Here is a 14,650-nt window from a genome sequence, read left to right as displayed (position 1 = left end):
ACGCCACCACCCCCAGAAACGGGCACACGTGAAATTTAAAAATTACACACCAAAACACACACACACACGCGCACTCACACAAAAACCCTCACCGGGGCCGCACCTTCCTGGGGGCGGCTCAGTCGGCGACGCGGAAACGCCCCAGCTTCGCAGCCCTAGGGGCGCGAGCACCTGCGCCCCACCCAGGACCGGCGTCCCCGCGAGCGCCGCGGCCTGGGCGCCTGCCGCTGGCTCCCCGGCAGTCCCGGGAAATGAGCGCGACCGAGAGAGGTGCCGATGGCACGCGGGGGTCGCCTGGAGAGGCAGAGAGGATCCCCGCCACGGGCAGGGGCGCCCCGGCCGCAGGACCCGGCCTGCGGGACGTCACCCCGCCGCCCTGCCACCTCCGGGCCGCCTCTGGACCACCCCCAGACCATCCTTGGGCCACCTCTGAGCCTCCTCTGGACCATCTCCAGCCACCTCTGGGCCGCCTCCTGCCACCTCCAGGCCATCCCGCCACCCCGCCACGCAGGACGCCCCGGCCCGGGGACGCACGGTGCCGGGCGCGGGCGGAGCGCAGAGGCCCGGCCCGGCTGGGGCGGCGCGCGGGTCCGGCGGTTGCTCACCGAGGCTTCCCGCGGGCGCACGGGCTCCGGGCGGCGGCGTCCGACGGCCCCGCTCGGCCATTGCAGTGGCGCTGCGGCGGGCGGGGGGCGCGCGTCACCGCGGGCGGGCGCCCCAAACCCAGGGCCCTCCCCCGACACTCCGCGCTCCCGGGCCGCGCGGCTCCGCGACACCCCCAACCCCACCTCTTTTTCCTTTTTGCTCATCTTATTCTTTTAAGGAGCAGGTTTGCGGTCTAGTAAAATCAGGAAACGACGTTGCTAAAAATAACCCCGGCTGCTGTGGAGAGAGTGCGGAGGGAGGGGAAGAGAGAAAGGCCAGCCTCTGTCCACCCCGCACTGACCAGCACCCAGCGCCACGGGTTTCCGAGGGACGTTCACGCAAGAATTACTCACCCACGCTTCATGTTGGATATTAGCAGCCATGAAGCAGCGCAGGAGGCTCGCACGTGTGTTTTAACCGTTAACTCTCGGCTTCCCATCTCCAAATGCTGCCTTCCACCGCCCGGAGGAGAGGAAATGCGCTGTGGAGCCTCGCGTGGAGCAAATCATCTCGTTGCTCCCGATTCAGATGCACAAATCCGTGGTTAAGCCGTGGCCTCCGGGGCCTGCTGGCGTCAGGATCCCAGCTCCACCACCTCTCGCTGCTCTGGTCTGGGTGTCCGTCTGCGAAGTAGGAAGAATGCCAATACCCACCTCTCCGAGTTTCTGGAGGAGTTAAATGAGTGCATAATGTGGCCCACGGGAAGGGTAAATGTTTTATGAAAACCTGTGTGCAGGGTAAGATGTTCCCTCGTGGAATGCATTCCTTCGCCAGATACCAAGATGGTAAACCAGCAGATCCCAGAGTTGGGGGCACTGAGAGCAGGTCCTTCTGCAAGTGGATCCTTGAGTGTGAGAGTGAGAGGTGGCCCTCCCACTCTTACTGCTTCCTTCTGCACCCCTGCCTTCCGGCCACAGGAATACCGGGACCGTTTATTGATTGCTGGCTACGAGCATCTCTGATGACACAGAAACTCAGCCTTGCAAGCCTTGTTCTCCCAACCAGCACCCGATGGCACCTTTAATTAGGCCATTCCAACCGTGTCTGCCCTTCCAGATGACAGACAGAGTGAGACCTACGTCCCCTGCGTGTCAGCCCCTTCTCACACTTCTTTGGTTCCTTGGTCAGAGGCAGCGGTGGGTAGACGGGTGAAGAAAGCACTCGGTTAGACTCAGGATGGGGTTCCTGGTGCAAGCCTGGTGGGCAGGGAAGGAAAAAGCACACGCAGGCTAAGCGGCTACTCCGCTGAGGTCCAATGGAATCAATTTGCTACTAGATGATTGGCTGGTCCCCCGGGGTGTGGTGCCACCGTGTTGGTCTCAGCTGCTGATCGATTGGGCACTCAGCAGCAGCAGTAGCCGATCGGCCTTGGTGGGGAGAGACTGATGTTGTTAGACCCAGATCCACTCTCCATCCGTGCCGCCATCGCCACTTCTTTCAGGAGCTTTTCGTGCAAAGACTGGGATGACCGGAGAAAGCAGCGCCGGCATCTGTGGAGTGGGGCGTCTCACCCACCCAATACTGAGCACCTCCCACACAGTGGGAGCATTTGGGGAGCAGGTACATGGAACAAGTATTTTCACATCTGGGCCTATTCCCAAAGGTCTGTCTGTCCCATACTTCTTTCCCCAGGCCCCTGCACCCTGATCCGCTAGACCTCTGCCTTCTAAGTCCCTGATCATCAGTGTAGACAAATATCTCAGTCAACTCTCCTTCCAGGAAAAGTGGCTAACCACCTCTACCGCTCCAGTGGCCCCTGGACGATTTCCCTTCCCCGCTGTCCGTTAGGGCCAGCTCCAGCAGGGCGGTGATGCTGTCCATCCTCTTCCAGCCGATACCAGCGCAGCATGCAGAATCATCTGTACCCCAGGCTCTATTTTTCATTCGTCCATCAACTTGTCTTAGGGACTTCCCCATAAAACCAGAAATGCAAGTGGAAGGACAGGAGTGCAGCAGGATTGGTGCATTCAGAGGGTGAGCTGCCTGCTTGGGTGGCTCACGTGGATGCTGAGGACACGCTTGAGGGCGGCCTCACGTTAGTCGCCTAGGGCTGGCATAACACAGTGCCACAGACTGGGGCCTTCGATGACAGAAGGGCACTTCCTCACAGTTGTGGAGGCGGGAAGTCCAAGGTTAAGGTGCTGGCAGGGTCGGTTTCTGGCGAGGCCTCTCCTGAGGATCAGCCTTGCTTCGGGGTCAGTGTCCTCCTCAAGGTCTGAGTATTTTCCTTCCCCCGTGCGCACGCAGTATGGGGAGTGTGGCTGCAGGTTTTTTCAGAAAGGCTGGGAGGACTTTTTTTAATACTTGTGGTGCTGGTGCAGGATCCCTCCCCAGAAACACCCGACCTGTCCTGAACTCAGAGGGCCCTGGGTCTGCGAACTGAGTCGTGTCTGATCCCTGAGCGAGCGGCTGCGACCTCTAGCCCAGCAGTTCAAGGCTGGCTCTGTGCACTCAGCTGAGAGTTTAGTTATTTCAGCCAAATGGACCAAGTGGGCCCTGAGGGGGTTCCCCATCCATTTCGGCCCCGGGAACCATGTGACAGTTCACCGCCACCAAAAATTCCTGTGGGTCAAGCCATTCTGATTACCACCAACTCTCCTGCAAACTGAGGCCACTGCACCTGCTTTGCTTTGGGCAATGAAGAGCTGTTACTTGACCTCTGCAGGACCCGAACCCTCCACGGCAGTCAAGAAGCCCCTTAACCCCTGACCCCCGGAAGACAGCCACCCCAGCGCTTCCCCAGGATTTGGGCACCTCCTCACCAACGTCTGTCTCAGTGCCTTGGGGAGGGGAGAGCTCCGTGTGCTTCTGGAGGGAAAGTCAGGGGGCGGTGGGCTGCACACGATAAAGGTCTGCGTCCCTAAGCCTTTCCATTCTTTCTGGCACGTAAAGGAATCCTTGCACGTCAACTTCATTCCACACTGCGTTCAGGTTTCACCCAGCCAAATGAGCAGACAATTGGAACTATCACGCTTGTGCTCCAGCTAGCACACCGAACCCAGAATCTCTCCTTACTCACCGTAAGCCGCCCCATGTCAAAAATGTAAGCCCATTTAACACCCAAGTTACAGAAGGACTAGTGAGTGAATATTTGATGACAAACAGCATATAGAATAGAGAAGTAGTCTCCACATATCTCCCCCGGGGACGCTTAATAACAAAGGGGAATCATGTATTCACAGGAGAAACCTGCCAGACACCAGGGTTAACCTGGAAATGAAGTTAACATCTGTGACGGAACAAAGCAAGAGCAGGTACCTCAAAACGTGACAACCAAGAAGAACACAATTTCCGATGTATTCCCGCCCAGATTCGTACCTGATCTGTGAATGAGCAAACATCCGACAAACCCCAATCGAGGGACACATCCACAAAGTGGAAGAAAAGGCTGAGGAGCTCGTCTAGAATAAAGGAGATTAAAGAGAGATGAAATGAAAGCCACTCGTAATCAGGGTTTTCTTTTCCTGTAAAAGACATTATTAGTGGGAAAATTTGATCAGCAAATGACATTATTTCAATGTTAATTTCCTGATTTTGATAGTTATACTGAGGTTTTGTATAAGTGTATCTTTGTTTTTAGGAAACACGCACTAAAGTATTGAGGGGAAAAAAGGCTTCATGCTTACAACTTACTCTCAAATGTTTCAAAAAAAATGTATACACACACACACACATATGCACACATGCATACATAAATAGAGAAAGAGATAAAGCAAACATGGCAAAATATTCATATTGGGGGAACCCAGGTGAAGGGTGAACAATAATGCTTTGTACTATTCCTGCAATTCTTAGTAAGCGTAAAACTATGTCAAATTTTAAAGTTTTTTTAAAGTTCTAATGCTCCCTCCATGACCGAGCACCCTTAGAACGCATTTCCACATGTATTCCCCACGATTCTGCCAAAATAAATTAGCAGATTCTGCAGTTCCTTTGTCGTGTAAATCTCCCTCCGTGGGCTTGACTTTGTAACTGGCCCCTGGGGCGTGCTGGTATCTGACCACACTCGGGGCCTAGGATCAGGAGAAGGTAGCAGGGGTGCTTTGCCATCACCTACCCGTGACTGCCTCAGGTGAGGTTACAGTGAGCCTTCGAGTCAAGCAGGACCAATCTCTTCAAACCATAAAGTGATGGGAGACTCAGTGAGGCCCGGGGGCTCAGGGTATTCAGGGTTATCCAAATCCTGCCAAGTCATCGTTCACGAGCCTCGCATTCCCTGTTAGATTGTGTGCTGTGGTAGGTGCTGCGTGGTCTGCGGAAGCCGTGCCTTCAGGCCATGCTTCATTCCAGCTCATCGCAGGTGAGACTTCAAGTAGCTGTTTCCCCCTAGATACTGCAGACCACCGGTAACCTGAGGTGGTGAGATCCTCACCATCTTCGGACTCAGCCAAGTCAGATCACAAGTCTCAGATTCCCATCCTTGAGGATTTGTCTCCTGCAACCACTTATTGAGATAAATACTGTCACAGGTCAGTTGTGTATAACAGAAACAACTCTATTTTTAGCAGAAATGAATTTAATACAAGAAATTGAGTGTTTATAAAATAATTGAAGGACTGGAAGAATGGGCTCTTGGCTGGGTCTCCAGTGGTTATTTCCAGAATAACATTTCCAGAGCTGGCCCAGCAAGGGAATGGCTACTTCTGACAAGATCAGGACACTGGAGACCCAGGAAGATACTGTCCCCGCTGCTGGCTCCATGATTACCACCCCAGCTGCACTCCAGGGGCCAGGAGGAAGCCCCACAACCTCTGCCCCAGGATTCTGCCACACCTGCTGGACCACAGCAGTGAAACAGGTGACTCGTGACAGTACCTCTCCCCCCACTTAACCTGATTCTGAACCTAATCTTGTGCAAGTTCATTTAATTAGTGGAAACGGAATCACCAGCTGCAACCCTGGCTGTGAGGGAGTCAGAGTAATGTGGGGCTTAACCTTTCAGCCTCGACCATACAGGAAGGCACCAGAAGGAAGTCGAAACAGCTGAAAAGTGAGACGATCTACGGCGTCTAACTCATGGGCAGAATGAAAGAGGCTCTACGGAGAAGTGGAAGAAAACACCGCGAGAATGCAGAGGAGGAAACCATTTATTCTGGCTGGGTCAGAAATATTCCAGCTAAGCCCTGACAAACGAGTAGGATTTCTGCAAGACAGAGAAGGCAAAGAGGACAATCAAGGATGAGGGCACAGCATGAGTACAGTCACTATTGTGACAGCTTCTCTATAAATTTGAAATGATTTCAAAATAAAACAAAAAATATAAATATTGTGGTTATATAGAAACATGACAAAATTTTATGACATTAAAATCACATCAGTTCAGTGTCTTTAGCAGCAAAATTTTTAAAACCTTCAAATATACTTAAAGAATAATTAAGTATGTTACGTCACATAACAAGAAAACCAGAGGTAGGACAGATAGACATGAGGATTGGTTGATTAAGCATCTCAATATCTTCATAAAGGATACAAGGTCCTTCTACCTCTTTCCTTCCATCCTCAGTATTAACTTCATCCTAAGGCTGTTTAGCCTCATGGTACCAAGAAGGCTGTAGGGGTTCCACACATCACACCCAGTACTGACAACATCCAAGAGAAGGGATGAGCAGTTTCCTCCTTAGTCTCTTTTCCCAGAATCCTGGAACCGACTTTCCCTTGGGCCACATGCCCCCTTGTAAGCCACTATTAAAATGGAAATAGAATTACCGTGTTTGGCTTTGTTGTGTCTGGGTGGAACGAATGTTGGGAAGTCAACCATATGACTACTTCAGACACTGAATTTAAAAAGCAGAATACAAGAGAATGTTCATTAAGCAACATTCCCCACAGGACTTAAACAATACCAGAGTCTCATAGCGTAATATTCAAAGTGTCCAGAATACAACCTTCAATTACCCAGCAAACCAAGAACCATGACAATCTCAACTAGAATGCAGAAAGTCCACCCATGCTGAGATGATGGACATGTCGGGATTATCTGACAACATAAGTCTGATAGGACTGCTCCAACAAGTAAGAGGAAACGCTCTTGAAAAAACAGAAAGAGGACATCTCAGCAAAGAAATAGAAAATATAAAGAGGAATCAAATGGATATTTTGGAACTAAAAATATAATAACCAAAATAAAAGCCTCACTAGATGGACTCAAAAGTAGAACGAAGACGACAGAGGGAAGAGGCAGTGAACCTGAAGACAGATCGATAGACGTGATCCAGTCTGTACAACAGAGAGGGAAAAAAGATTGAAAAACAGAGGCCGGCCCAGTGGCGCAGCGGTTAAGTGCACACATTCCACTTCGGCAGCCCGGGGTTCACGGGTTCGGATCCCAGGTGTGGTCATGGCACCGCTTGGCAAGCCATGCTGTGGTAGGCATCCCACATATAAAGTAGAGGAAGATGGGCACGGATGTTAGCTCAGGGCCAGTCTTCCTCAGCAAAAAAAGGAGGATTGGCAGCAGATGTTAGCTCAGGGCTAATCTTCCTAAAAAAAAAAAAAAAAAAGATTGAAAAAGGAACAGAGACTCAGGGAGCTGTGGGACAATATCAGAAGATCTAACATTTGTGTTATCAAAGCTCTGGAAAATGAGGAGAGTATGTTTAAGAAAAGCCATTTGAAGAAATAATGGCTGAAAACTTGCCAAATCTGGTAACTGAGACAAAGAAAAAATCCTGAAAGCAGCCAGAGGAAAATGATGCATAAGGAAATAGTTTGAATTACTGCCAAAAACATGGAGCAGAGAAGGAAGTGGGACAACATTTTTGAAGTGCTGCAAGAAAAACTGTCAGAATTCTATATGCAGAGAAAATATCCTTGAAGAATGAAAGTGCTGTGGACCAGATGTCTGTGTCCCCCAGTTCATCTGTTGAAACCCACCCCCAATGTGGTGGTATGGGAAGGGGGGGGCTTTGGGAGGTGTTTAGGCTGTGAGGGTGGAGCCCCCATGAAGGGGATTGGTGCCCTCTTAAAAGAGGCACAGGACGGAGTCCTCACTCCTTTCCCCCTGTGAGGGCACAGTGAGAGGACGGCCATCCACCAACCAGCACGCACGCTCTCACCAGACATCCAATCTGCGGGGGCCTTGATTGTGGCCTTCCCAGCCTCCAGAACTGCAAGAAATAAACGTCTGCTGTTTATTCGCCACTCAGTCTGTGATATTCTGTTACAGCAGCCTGAACAGATTAGGGCAGAAAGTGAAATAAAACGCTCTCAGATAAAGATAAACTATCGGAATTTGTTGACAGCAGACGTTTGTCGATGAGAGACATCACAGGAAGCAATCGACTGAATCTAGGATGTGGGAAATTGTTTACGAACAAAGGCACATCCTAAAACTAAGTAGAGATAGCTCGAAAGGGAGAGAAAAGCACACCATGTAAATACCGCCCAAGCCCACAGCAAAGCTGGGGCAGCGCTATTAAGATCTGATAAAATGGACTCCACGGCAAAATTTGCTACTAGAAATAAAGATGGCCACGTCTAATAAAAGGTTTAGTATGGGGCTGGCCCGGTGGTGCAGCGGTTAAGTTCACACCTTCTGCTTCTTGGCGGACCGGGTTCACCGGTTCAGATCCCGGGTGCGGACATGGCACCACTTGGCAAAAAGCCATGCTGTGGTAGGTGTCCCACGTATAAAGTAGAGGAAGATGGGCATGGATGTTAGCTCAGGGCCAGTCTTCCTCAGCAAAAAGAGGAGGATTGGCAGTAGTTAGCTCAGGGCTAAACTTCCTCAAAAATAAATAAATGAATAAAAATTGTTTAAAAAAAGGTTTAGTTCATCAGGAAGATATATGAATTTTAACTGTGTATGCCTATAATAACATCGCTTTAAAATATATAAAAATAATTCAACAGAAGTATTGGAAAAATCCATAATTGTAGTGGAAGAAATTAACACTCCTGCCTCAATAATTATTAGAATAAACAGAAAATTAGAACATAAGCATATAAAAGATATGAACAACCTCATCAACAAAGTTGATCTAATAGACATATAGAAAACTGTATTCAACAACACATAATATTTTCAAGCTCAAGCATAATTTTTATAAATATCAACCATATTCTGGGCAAGACTCAAAAAATTTTAAAAGTCAAAAAAATTTCAAAGAATTAAAATCATACAGAGCTTATTCTCTGACCATAATGCAATTAAGCTTGAAATCAATAACAAAAAGATACTAGAAAATAGCCATATGTTTGGAAATTAATAAACACACTTCTAAATAACTCATTTTGGTCAAAGGATAAATCATAATAAAAATTAGAAAAATACCTGTAAATAAGCAATGATGAAAATACTAAATATCAGACTTGTGGGATGCAGCTAAAGCTATGCCTAGCATTTTTATCCCTGAGTGTATACCACAGAGGGAAACAGCTGAAGCGTAGGGAGCAAAGCATCCATCTCAGGAACTTGGAAAAATAGCCAGCCAAACCCAAATGAAACAAGAAGAGGAGCCAATAAATACAAGGGAGAACGTGATGAAACAGGGGAAAACACACAACAGAGGGGATGAACTAAGCCCAAAGTGGTTCTTCGAAAATGCTCGTATGATTCATAAGCCTCTGACAAGTTTTTTTTAAATGCTTCAGATATTTAAAAAAGTAAGTTTTGTGCCAATAAATTAGAAAGTTTTTGATGAAATGGATCAGTTCCTAGAAATGTAGCAAAATTAACTCAGAAAAAATAAGGATTTTTAAAGACATTGAATCAATAATGAAAAAATCTTCCCTCCCATAAAACTCTAAGCACAGATAGCTTCCCTGGCAGTTTCCACCAGATGGACAAGAAACAAGAGATACAATCTTACACGAACTCTTCCAGACAGCAGGGGAAAGGGCAAGAAGCCCCAGCTCACGTGGCACTGATAGGAACCGCACAAGAAAGGAAAGTCGGAGGTCAATCTTACTCACTTTAGTGAGTGTGAGTGGGAAAATAAACGCAGGAAAAATAATTGGATAAAATTCAACTTTGAGTCATGAGTTTAAAAATTCTAAGCTCACAACTAGAAGAACCCATGACTAAATGTATACAACTATGTGCTGGGAGGATTTGGGGAGAAAAAAGCAGAAAAAAAAAAAAGAAGATTGGCAACAGATGTTAGCTCAGGTGCCAATCTTTTAGAAAAAAATAAATCTAACCGGACTTGGAGGAGAAAGGAACTTCTTGAACCTGGTGAAAGGTCTCTATCAAGAAAGGAAAACAAAACTACCCCAAGGGTCATCACAGTGGAATGACAGATCATCGTAGCAAAGTGAGAGAAATTTCCGTGAGCCCAGAAATAAGACCAGCATGTCCACAACCAGAATTTCTACTCTACATCGTACTGGAGGCCCCAGACTTCACAGGAAGACAATCACAACAGCAACAGCAATAATGGTGAAGTATAAGCATTGAAAAAGAAAGAAAAAGCTATCATTATTTGCAGATGATATAATTGGATATGTAGGAAATCTGAAAGACTTTACAGATAAATTATTAGAATTAACAAAAGAGTTCAGCAATATTGCTGAATTCAAATCTCGCTATAAAAATCATTTAGAAAGTAAATTTTTTTAAAAAAGAAAAAAAAACCATTTACAAAAGCATAAAAAAATGAAGTATCTCAGTATAAATGTGCAAGATCTTTACAAAATTATAAAAATTTATTGTTAAAAAACCCCTAAATAATGTAGAGTTCTACTATGCTCTTTGCCTGGAGGATTGAACTATGATAAACAAGTCAGCGCTCCTCAAAGTGATCAATAAGCCTACTACAATTTCAATAAAAATCCCAATAGTGTGTGTATTTATTATTTATCACTACATAATAAATTACCTCAAAATTTAGAGAGGGCAAACAGCGCACGTTTGTTATCTCACAGTCTCTGTGGTCAGGAAGTCAGGCACAGGTTAGATGAGTCCCCTTTTTCAGGTTTTCTCACAGGGCTGCAACCAAGGTGTTGGCTGAGGTCTCCTCTGAAGGCTCAGCTGTGGAAAGATCCACTTCCAAACTCACTCACATAGTTGGTGGCAGAATTCAGTTCTTCTCGGGCGGTTGGACTGAGAGCCTCCTCTCTCACTTCCTTGCCAAACGGGATTCTCCTTGAGACAGCTCACAACATGGCAGTCTGCTTCCTCAGAGCAAGCTCACGGGAAGAGAGCAAGCAAGATGGAGTCACAGTCTTCCACAGCCTCACCTCAGAAGTGACATCCCACCAGTTTTCCTGTGTTTTGCTCATTAGAAACAAGTCACTAAGTCCAACTCAAACCCAAGGGGAGTTTCCACAAGGGAATCTATACATTTATTTGAGTTAAATGGAAATGCTAGAAATGCTAGACAAGAAAAATATGTCAACAATTAATTATTTTATGGGCTTATCAGCAGATGAAACAAAGAAGAAAAAATCTATAAAGTTGAAGACATATCAATAGAAATTATCCACACTGAAACACAAAGAGAAAAATAAATGAAAAAGAAAATGGAGGGGCCGGCCCCATGGCCGAGTGGTTAAGATCGCACGCTCTGCTGCAGGCAGCCCAGTGTTTCGTTGGTTTGAATCCTGGGCGCGGATATGGCACTGCTCATCAAACCACGCTGAGGCGGCGTCCCACATGCCACAACTAGGAGGACCCACAACAAAGAACATACAACTATGTACTGGGGGGCTTTGGGGAGAAAAAGGAAAAAATAAAATCTTAAAAAAATAAATAAATAAATAAAATAAAAATTCATTAATAAAGAAAAGAAAAAGAAAATGGAAAATGGTGCCCAAGATCTGTGGGAAAATATCAAGAGTCTACAAGGCACACAATACATACAATTGGAGACTTTGAAGGAGAAGAGATAAGGAACAGAGCAGAATAAATACTTGATGAAATAATAGCTAAGAATGTTCCCAATTAATGAAAGATATTAACCACTGAGCCAAGAAGCTCAAAGAACCCCAAGTAGGATGAATACAAAGAAAAGCATTCCTAGGTATATCATAATCAAACTGGTGAAAATCAAAGATAAAGAAAAAATCCTGCAAGCAACCAGAGGAAAATAAACACAATATAGAAAAAGGAACAAGAAAAGAACAATGTCCTATTTTTCATTAGAAGCAATGGAGAATTGATGACAATGGAGCAACAGCTCCAAAATGCTGGGGGAAAATCCTGTCAACTTAGAATTCTATATGCAACAAAAATATCCTTAAAAAGTAAGGTGAGGGGCCAGCCCGGTGGTGCAGCGGTTAAGTACGCACGTTCCACTTCAGCAGCCCAGGGTTCACCGATTTGGATCCCAGGTGTGGACATGGCACCACTTGGCAAGCCATGCTGTGGTAGGCATCCCACATAGAAAGTAGAAGAAGAGGGCATGGATGTTAGCTCAGGGCCAGTCTTCCTCAGCAAAAAGAGGAGGATTGGTGGCAAATGTTAGCTCAGGGCTAATCTTCCTCAAAAAAAAAAAAAGACGAAGATTGGCAACAGATGTTAGCTCAGGTGCCAATCTTTAAAAAAAAAACGCGTTCATATCAGCTTTGTTCCTAACAGCCATCACTGTACACAGCCCCGGTGTCCACACGCAGGAGAAGGAATAACCAAACTGTGTGTCACATTCACACGATGGAATTCTACTCAGCAATGGAAAGGAACGGACCCCCGATAGAGGTGACAGCATGGATGACTCTCAGATGCCGTATGCTGAGTGAAGAAGCCAGACTCCGGGGAGGCCTGGGGTCATGCATACCAAGTCTAGAACGAGCAAAGCTCTATGGTGGGAACACATCAGAACAACTGGGAAGAGGGAAGAGGCAATTTCTGGTGGAAACATCTGTGTCTTGAGGGGGCTGTGGGTTACATGCGTGCCACCTTTGTCAAGACCAATTGAACTGCACACTGAAGGTCTGTGCATTTCCCTATTTGTGATCATAACCCAGTAAAATCTTTTAGAAAGCAAGACACAAACCAACACGTACCATATTATTTCATTTATAATCACATAAATCCTTCACCTTTTACAATACATCATACAAAATTCAAAAGTAAGCCAAATTAAACTGTTTAGGTAGATAGCGTGCTAAAGCGTAAAGAAAGTCAGGGAAATGTTTACAGTCGGAATCAGGATGCCCGCTGCCTTTGCGGGGCATGGGGACCAGGATGGAGCACAGAGGGCTTCTGGGTGCCCAGCGCTGTCCCTCCTGACCCAGGTGGTGGTCACACGGGCATTTATTTTATAATTATTCTTTAAGCTGTACACATATGTTCTCCAGCCTTTTCCATATTACATTAAATATCTCAATTTTTTTTAAGGCCAATGGAAAACCAGAAACCTTCCGCTTTAGCAAAGAATCAGAAGAGAAGAGGGAACTTTAGAAATAGCCCCTCTCACACTTTCCAGATGTTGAAACAGAGCCCGGCAGAGGGCGCGAGTCGCCCCTAGCGAGGAGCACGGTGGTGGTGCCCCTAGCCGCACAGCGCCGGAGCCCGGGCCAGAGCCCCTTTCCGCCCAGGAAGCACTGATTTGTTGTTATGGAGGATGTTCCTGCCCACATCCGTTAGAGACGGGATGCCAGAGTCTTTAAAACCACGAACCGCACCACAGGGGGATATGGAAAACAGGCCGCATCCGGGACAAGAAACGCCCAGTGACAGCACCGACTGCGACTGTGACGTGGGGAGAGCAGCAGAGGCGCTGATGCGGCCTGGAAGTAATCTGGAGATGATCCCAGCTCTCCAGTCCCGGCAGGAACCTGGGAACCCAACAGCTGGGCAGAGCAGCTGTGTGGGTCGGGAGCGTTCAGCTGGGCTCTCATTGAAAGCACTTGTGCTGGCTGCCTGCTAAAAGCAAGATGGACTGTGGCTGAGTTCAGATGCTCAGGTGCTCTCATGATGCTCTCCCTCCCGCGTCCCTCCCCCACAGCCCTGGACACCCACCATGCAATGACACCTGCACAAAGACCGCTCCCCTCTCCCCCGGTCCCGGGCGACACCCGTGAACCACTCCTGAATCCCGGGGGCTGCGAGCAGAGAGCATTCCACGGGAAAACTGGGAGGAGGCCACCCAAAGGCAGGGAGAGAATGCTGGGCACGCCAAGACGACAGATGTCCACGCGGGGACAGCCGTGCAAGAAAAGCTGCGCACATGTTCTTGTGTCTGTTCCAAAACCAAACCTCAGTGGCCCTGGCCGATCCATTGTTTCAGTGTGACTCCCTGTAATTAACACAGGAGGGCGAACCGGATCAGCCATTTTGGCAGTTCCCTCAAGACCCCCTCCCACAGCTAGACCACCTGCATGTCTGGTCACTCAGGCAGCCGACCAGTCTTGCTGAGGAGCCGCTAGACCAGACGCTGTTCTAGACTCTCCTGGTGGAGCTGACGTTCCAGTGGGGACAGACAGACCATGAGGCATTTTTAAGATGTCAGCTGGTAAGTGCTTTGCAGAAAAGTAAATGCAGGGTAAAGCAGGTTAGAAAATTCCAGCAACTGCAGTGGGGAGAGGGTCTTTCCTCTTCCTGTAAGGGGTCAGGTGACCTGAGAAGGTCACATTTGTGAGAGAAGGAAGGAGGAGAGGGAGCCATATAGGTATCTGGAGGGAGAGCATCCAACCAGGGAAAGGCAGGGGCCCCGAGTGAGGGCATGCTGTGTGCTGTGACGAAGTTACAACCACCCAGGAAGCAAACACGTGCTACCACAGCCCAGGCCCAGGTGGACGGCAGGACTGGGTAGAGGCTGGGGTCGACGACTCCACCTCCTGGCACCAGCGCTAGGGCGGATACAGACACGGAGGCAACAGCCCTTACAGGTGTGAGCTGCAAGCCGCTGGACATGGATCCGGGCCCAGCTCTCCTGCTTTTCGTCTCGGACCAGTTACTGCTGTCCTAGTCTTCCGTTTCCTCTCCTGAGAGGTGGACTCGCTGCCTTAGGGCCCCCTTGTCTTCCCAGCGCAGCTGTCAGAGCTGTCTCTGGGCCCCAGCTCTCTGCGCTTCCTCGAGTCCCACTCTGCAATGCGCTGCCGCCTCCCTTTCTGCCACCCACCC

The sequence above is a fragment of the Equus quagga genome, chromosome 2 (assembly GCF_021613505.1).
Source record: "Equus quagga isolate Etosha38 chromosome 2, UCLA_HA_Equagga_1.0, whole genome shotgun sequence".
Classification (NCBI taxonomy): domain Eukaryota; kingdom Metazoa; phylum Chordata; class Mammalia; order Perissodactyla; family Equidae; genus Equus; species Equus quagga.
This window is presented reverse-complemented; position numbering follows the sequence as displayed.